Source organism: Hydra vulgaris, chromosome 08 (assembly GCF_038396675.1).
Source record: "Hydra vulgaris chromosome 08, alternate assembly HydraT2T_AEP".
Lineage (NCBI taxonomy): Eukaryota > Metazoa > Cnidaria > Hydrozoa > Anthoathecata > Hydridae > Hydra > Hydra vulgaris.
This window is the reverse complement of record NC_088927.1, coordinates 34,802,623-34,811,119: the sequence shown is the minus strand read 5'-3', so window position 1 is coordinate 34,811,119 and position 8,497 is coordinate 34,802,623.

Below are 8,497 nucleotides of genomic sequence, written 5' to 3'. Positions count from 1 at the left end.
TTAAAATATTATTTCGAAAAAGAAACACGCGGGTTCAGTTTTATTCTTAAATTAAAAGAATGACTGCCAATTAAAATGAATGAAAGTGAACATTGGCTCTTGCTGAAATTTTTAAATAGGCTTTCTAATCTCCCTAACATTGGCAGGTCACAGTATTAAATAAAATTTTCAAAGAATCAATTTTACTAATGGCTACATGAAATATTGTTTCTTCTACTTTAAGAACCATTTTTTGTTATGAAAGTGTATAGATAAACTGTTCTTCTAAGCATTTACATTAAATAAATTTAATCAATCTATAGCTTTGTATAGTATGCCAATATTTTTTAGAATTGCATCTTCTATCGTTCTTATGTGTTCCTCTCCATGTCATGTTTTCACCCAAAAACTTTAATGATGACTCTAATTATTTTAGACTTGCAAGTATAACGATCGGGAAGATTTAATGGAGTATTTTCTTTATCGTCTATGAAAAAAAGTATACTTAGTTTTATTTAAATTTAAGGACAATTTGTTCGCCTTGAACCATTCCGCTAGATCTAAAAATTCCTTGTTTACTATTTTAAATATAAGGTGGATAAAAGAAGACCCAGAATTGAGCCTAGAACACCGCAAGTTAAAGCCATGTAGTAAGATTTTCCTTCTTCATGTGATATATATGTTTTCTATTGTTTAGATAACTTTTGAGCCATTCTAAATATGTGCTTTTATTACCATAACTTTCAAGTTTTTTTATGAGAATGTTACCCAGCGGGCACAGATGTCTACACGACGTCCTCAAGTCCAGCAGACATTCTGTGTCTGCAGGGTGGTCTACTGTATCAAAAGCTTTGCTAAGATCTATAAAAACTCCGAGGGTAAACTTACTTGCGTCAAATGCTTTAAATATATCGTAACCAATATTATTAATGGCATGGTCAGTTGAATACTTTGGCTGTAATCCAAATTGTTTATTATATAGAATATTATTTATATTTAGAAAAGTCATAACTCGATTCCAGTGGGCACGGGGCGTAAAAACGTCTTTTGAACGATGTAGACGTCTTTTGAATGTACAAAAGATGTAAAGAGGTCCTGTGTCCACTGGGTTATACATAATTCGATCTGAAATTTTAGAGAAGCAATGGAGAATTGACATCGGTTTGTAATTTTCAGGATTAGAAATGTCTCCTGATTTAAAAATGAGTATGACCCTCGCAATTTTAAGTTTCTCAGGATAAACGTCTAGTTTTTAAGTGAGATTTTAAAGAGAGAGACCAGGCGGTTCAATGTTGGAATGTAAAACAACAGTGAACAATTTTTAAAAATATACTTGAAGAAAACATTCCTAAATGATACTTTTTATCTCTCTTTTTTCTTAGTTTGTATTTTTACCTTGTAAATATATTTTACCTTGTAAATATATTTTACCTTGTAAATATATTTTACCTTGTAAATATATTTTACCTTGTAAATATATTTTACAAAGGGTGATAAATAATAATAATAGGAGCAAGATATGACTCTTCAGTAGTTTCTATTTTTGACACTAAAGTAGAAACTACACTGACGAAATATTGATTAAGTGTTTCAACGGTTAAAGATTTATTTGTAATAATTTAATTAAAGATTTATTTGTAATAAATAATCATTGTTTAGATTAATAGAAAGACTATTTCTGTCAGTTTGTTTCGTACCAATTACTTCCTTAATTATGTTCCAAGTATTTTTCCGATTATTTTTATGTTTTATTAATTGCTCGGTATGAATTATTAGTTATTAGTTGCTTAATTATTTTATTGAAATTAGAATTCTAAATATATACGAGTTAAATGTATTTAATATTTTATGTTTTGTATATATATATTTTATGTTTTGTGTATATTTGTATATATAACTTATCCTAGCCATTTTCAAAGATCTTTTTACTTTTTAACCAAACTGTTAATATATTTTGAAAAAAAAGTAACTTTTTAAATGAACCTTTTTGTTAAATAAATTTTAATCAATTTTGTATTACCGATCGAGCGTCATACATTTGGAATAAAATTGTTTTGCCGAATTTTAACTTTGAAGTATCTATTACTTTTTGACTTTTTAAAAATAAACTAAGAAATCTCCTTCTTTCATTAAGTAGTATATTGAGTTATTATTAGTAGTAAAAGTTAAAAATATTTTAGTATACTTTTTTATTGTTTATATACATGTCTACGTTTAAAGAAGTTTACTTATTTTATTTATTTTTCTTATACTTTTTAGTTTTTATTCTTATGTTGATTTACGCTTGTATAAATTTCAGATGAGGAGATCCTCTTGATCTTTCTTCAGATACATAGATTATATACCTTGCAATTGTGTAAAAGTTTATTAATTTTTTGTTTATCTTACCCTCGTTAAATGCTATTTAAGGTTCTGACGACAAGATCCTCGCGATCTTCTTTCAGATACCTTGTTTATATTTGATATATTTTCTATCTTTATTATTATTATTTTTATTATCGTTTATATTAAGTTTTACAATCACTAACAAATTTAAACCAAAATAAAATTAAGGCTCTCCCAGAAGCCCTTAAGATATTATCATAGAGCCTTATCAGAGATGACCTATGATTGGGGGTGGAGTGAAGGTTGCGGTTTTATTTTTTTATTTTTTGAGATTTAATTCCTTCACATACATTATTTAAAATACTATTTCACAATTAATTGTTTGTTAATAGTTAATTGTTTTTCTGCTGTTTTTCGTAAAACAATTGTAGTTACTATATACTTATTAGCCTATCTGAGAAATCTAAGCAAAGTCTGGAAGTAATGTCTTCAAATTGTTTTTATTATCAGATATTTTGTAAAAAAAAAAATGAAATTAGGCTACTGGTATGTTTTTTTTTTGAAAATTCCCATTTATACCAAAGATATTAAGTCCCAAATTTAACCAATTTTGTGAAAATATTTGTGCATGGAGTGACACTGCTACTTTGAGGGACAATTTTAGCAACATGAATTCGAAATATCTAATTCTTTTTTTCCTGCTACTCCAGGTAGATTTCTGCAGTAAAAGTAAACAAAGAACATGGTTATACTTTTTATTGTCTAGAAATCATTGTTCAAACCACTATATTATACCTTTACTTTGAACATAAACATCTCTAAAGCCATTACTTGAACATAGTTTTTTTAAATGTTTCTAAAAGCCACAAAAGCATATACTGATTGTATTCAAGAAAAGTCATGTGCATGCAAGGGCCTTGGAAGGAGCTGTCAAAAAGTAATTTTTGCGGTTCACGCACTTTGTTAGATTACCCATAAAAACCGTGGCCCTAGGTTTGGCATAAAAAGTATAAGCTATTTGTCTCCTTATAAACGCATCTTTCAACATGTGCAATAAACCCCCATGTGTTCAGGTGATAAAAAGCCTACAAAAGTTCTAAAAGTAGTTTTATTTTGCTAAATTTTTAACTAACAAATATCCTAGCGACGGTGTAAGTATGCTTAGCAACGGCTACTTTACATCATAATAATGTAAATAAAAAATTAGATTAAAGACATTTTTACAATGGATCCGTACAAGAGTACTTATTATTACAAACTATGGATATCATTGTATTGCAGGATATCATTGGATATTGTATGCAACAACAACCCAATTTGAAAACCAGCTGCTAATTCAATTGTAGCGTTTAAATCAACATCTTTAAATAAATCTGCACTAAACTAATTAGACTGGACTAATTTTCTTTCCACGTTCATCTCTTGAGATAAGCATCTACTTTAACAATAATTTTTGTTTTGAAGAATTTCTGAATTTCTCGGTAACGATCATGTATAATCGGTATGCTCATCATGTGATGTTTGTAAAGTTTTTAATCCATTCTTTATTGATAAAATGGGATAACAGCAGGTGATCAGAAGAACTTGAAATCAAGAATTTCACTCTATTGATATAAGAAATCCTTGCTCTGTCTGCCATAGATTATGACTCGGATTAAAAAGTGTAGTTTTCTAATAGCATGTGTTCTTCTAACAATTCATTATCAAAAAATGATTCAACGTAACCAAATTGTGTTTAAAACTTGAGTGGTAACACTTTTATCAACACGTAGTTTTTTGGAAATTGTTGGTGCAGTATAATTTTTAAACTAAAGGGTTTAACAATTTGAGTTGAAGTATGGAATGTAATATTTGTATATTTTTATTTTTTACCTTTACCGATTCGGAAGCATCTCCACATTATCATGTAATCAGGAAAAAACTGAAAAGAATGATAATTGCTCATGCTAGGAATTAGATTTGGCCCTGAAAAATAGAAGCTTTGAAGTAGCTACAGCGAAATTAACATTTTGAATTCCTTTGCCATTATGAAGGACCTCATAAAGATCTTGTGCAGTCAACAAACTTTTTCCAGTATCAACAAAATTTCTGATGACACATTTCGCTCCTGCTAACTCTGATTTTTTCCACAAAATGGCTTATTGTAGTCATACATTTTTAGAAAGAATTGTTTTGCTTTGTAAACTTTATAAATGGCTTTTAAGTAGATGTTTCCATGATAAGATGATATATTATCTGACTTAGCATAAAGATTTTTTAAACGAAGAAAATCATTTTTGACTTTGGACAAAAAAACATCAGAAAAATAGATTACATCAACAAAGGTTTCACACATCTATATACAGCAATAAAATAGTTTTTTTTTTCATTTGAGCATTTTCATGGAAAAAAGAAGACAAGTAGTCTCCTTTTTTCCATGAAAAAAGTCAATCCTTATTTTCCATAATTTTGGCTTTCACCGAATTTAGCCGTAAATTTTTTGACAAAAACCTTTAAGCTAAAGTCCAGTTTCCTCATCAAGTTGCTCAAAATTTTTACAATTTTTTGCTGTGCATCATGTACTTGATGTTTCTTATACAAGATCATTTTCACTTCCTATAACTTCCTATTACAAACCTGGTTGGTTGCTGAAATGAGGTTAGCAACGAACATTTAGTGTTTAATTAAAAAATATTACTAAGTTTCCAGTTCCAGGGATATTAGAAACATTTTTAAACATCTCAGAAATGGCAATCAAAGTTTGGAACCCATTCATCACTTGAACTTATTGTTAAGTATTTTAATAAAGTAATAACATTTTGAAAGTAGTTTTTATCAAACAGAACTAATGTAAAAATGTCTTGAATATAATTTTTTAATTACATAATTAATCGTAATGGATGTTTTTTAGCCGTTGCTAAGCATATCTTTACCGTTGCTAGGGTATTTGTTAGTTAAAAATTTAGTAAAATAAAGCTACTTTTAGAATTTCTGTTGGCTTTTTATCACCTAAACACATGGATTTTTTTTCACATATTAGAAGATGTGTGTATAAGGAGACCAAATAGCTTATACCTTTTATGGCAGACCAAGGGTCACGGCTTTTTTGGGTAATCAAGCATAGCGCATGAGACCAAATAGCTTATACCTTTTATGGCAGACCAAGGGTCGCGGTTTTTTTAGGTAATCAAGCATAGCGCAAATACTTAAAAATTAATGAAAAAAATTGTTTCAACTAAGAGAAAAAAGATACTCAATTATCTTTGCCAGTTATGATGTTTTTTAACAGAAAATTTTTTTTGGTTTATAATTTTTTTAATTTTAAAAGCCGTTTTTCTCAGTTTCACATTTTTCGAACATTTCTAAAACTAGAGCATAAAAATCTTTATGACTAGAAACTATTTATTCTTATCATTTAAAAATTTTACAGTTTACTCATTGATATTTTAAAAAAAGCTGGTTGTAGAATAAATAAAAAATATTTTTTATTTTGGTTAGGGTTCAATTTTTACTTACCTCATGGACTTTTTTTTATGCTCGTTACAGGTCTATAGCTGCTAATTTTACTTTGGCTAAGTATTTTGTTAAAATTTTAATAGGGGCCCTCAACCAACCACTTAGCTCCATGCTTATAAAATTTTAAGCTTAAGTCTCAACATTTGTTCAAGTTATTTATGTTCTTGTACCTGCATATTTTTTTATTTTTTTGCTGACTTTTTATTATAAAAAAATTTAAAAATATTTTATACTCAGCTTGTTTAACACTATCGATATAATTTCTCGTTTAAAGACAAAGATCATATTTTGAAAAATAAAAATTGTAGGGTAGTACCGCATTAACTAGTATACAACAGTTTAAAAATGAATCAAAACAGGTGTTATTACTTATGGATTTTAATATATCCGGTTTTAAATGCTTTTTTTAAACAAAAATATGCTATAGAATGTATCAGCTTTTATTTCATTAACTTATTGATGATGTCATTTTAAATGTATTTTATTTATTTGTAACTTATTTTTTAAATGTTATTCCTGAAATATAATCTGAATGTTTTTATGAATTTTTTATTTTATGATTATCTGTTATCTTGTTTAAATTATTTTATGTTTGTTTGAATGTTTTTATGATTCTATTTTTGAAATGGTAGCCATTCCTTTGATAAATCGCCCTACCAGAGTAACTACAAAATCAGCTACTCTAATTGATAACATCCTAACAACTGATGTATCTTATACAAACATATCTGACCATTTCCCTATCTTTTTTACCATTAACTTCAACTCTAAAATAATGTCTAGATGACGCAATTATAACCAAAAAATCGTTGAGCAATTTAAAACACAAATGTCATTACTCCGTTGGAAGAACAACTTGATTGGAGAACAATTTGATAGGAAGAACAATTTGATTGGAAGAACAATTTGATTGGAAGAACATTGAAGTGATAACGCTAACAACTTTTACGATAATTTTTTTTAAACATTTAAAAATGTTTTAAACTGAGTAAGTTTACTATGTTTACGATGCCAATTTATAAATTATTCTCAAACAACAGCCTACGAATTTAGTAAATTCTTTGTTGATATTAGCTCCAAACTATCTAAATTAATTCCTAATTTGGTACTGTCGATCATGATATTTTGCTTTATAAACTTAATTATTACTGTATAAATAGTTATTTAATAGTTTTAAAGTTATTTATCTAACAGAAAACAATTAGTTTCTTGTAATGAATTTTCTCATAAACAGTTTTTGGATGTTTCTTGTGGTGTTCCGCAAGGTTCCATCTTAGGCCCTCTTTTGTTTTTAACAAATATCAACGACTTAATTTCATATATATCAAATTTTTTAAGTATTGTGTTTTGTTGATGACACAAACTCGTTTCTCTCTAACAGTGACATCTATCTAATATTTTCCATGATGAACAAAGAAGTTCAAAATATATCTAAATGGTCTAAAAGTAACAAGTTAACATTAAATGTAAGCAAAACGATGCTTTTAATTAATTCTTTTAACTAATTCTGCGGATCGGTTCGCACATTCCTCGATATTTTTTAATCAAATACAAATCCTCGGTATATATAAACTAAAGGTATATAAAAATTTATCTTGTATTTATATGTGAAAGTATGATTTATCTCCTTTAATTTTTAAAGACCTTTTTATTTTGAAACCATTAAGGAAGTTTAACATAGAAATAATAATTATTTAAATAAACTATTCTGTCGAACAAAATTCAATCAATTGTGTATCACTTATCGTGCGGCTCATTTTTAGAACAAAGTTGTTTTGCCCAACTTATCCTGTTTTAAAGAAAATTAAAGGATTTCATTCTCTCTATTGAAAATATCTAAAAATATTTTTAGTTTATCTTGTGATGATATGTTTTATTGTCAAGTATGTATTTTATACTTGAGTACAATTTATATTCATTTATTTAAGTAAGATTTATTGTTTTTAAGTTAATTTTACATACTCTTTTTGTAAAAAGGCTTTTTTCATACTATTATACGTACTCTCTTTTCTAAAAGGCTTCTGGCAATAAGATAATTGTGATCTTCTTTCAGAAGCCTTGTTCATATTTGAATCGATGTATACAAAAACGTTTTAAGTCATAAAAACTATTTTTTCGGGCAACGAGAAAAAACTTATCAAATCTAAAATTATTACTTTAATGAATTCAAAAAAAAAACTCTGGGTGCTTTTCGACATCTTTAAATATTAGATTTGTTAAAATATATATCAAAATTTGTGATATATATATATATGTGTTATACATAGTTAAAATTGTCTGACTTAAAAATAGTTTTTATGACTTAAAACGTTTTTGTATACATCGATTCATTTGTAAAGTATGCAATTTTTATATAGTACGTCAAATGTAAACAAATCATTAAAAAAAAAAAAGTTATTCTCGATATTTTTCTATTAATTTAACTATCAATAAATTATTTATTTTACTTTTATAAGCATTGGTTTTAAAGTATACATTTATACTATATATTTATACATATATATTTATAGTATATATTGTGGTTTTTGTAAATAAAATACTATTATATTTTTAATTTTTCGTTCTAAACTTGAATATTGTTCTTAAAACTTTTTTTTTAACCAACCACTAACGATTTTATATTTTTTAATAAATAGAATGTAAAGTATGCGTTTGAATGTAAAGCATGTTACGGTTCTTGAAAATGTTTATATTCCTC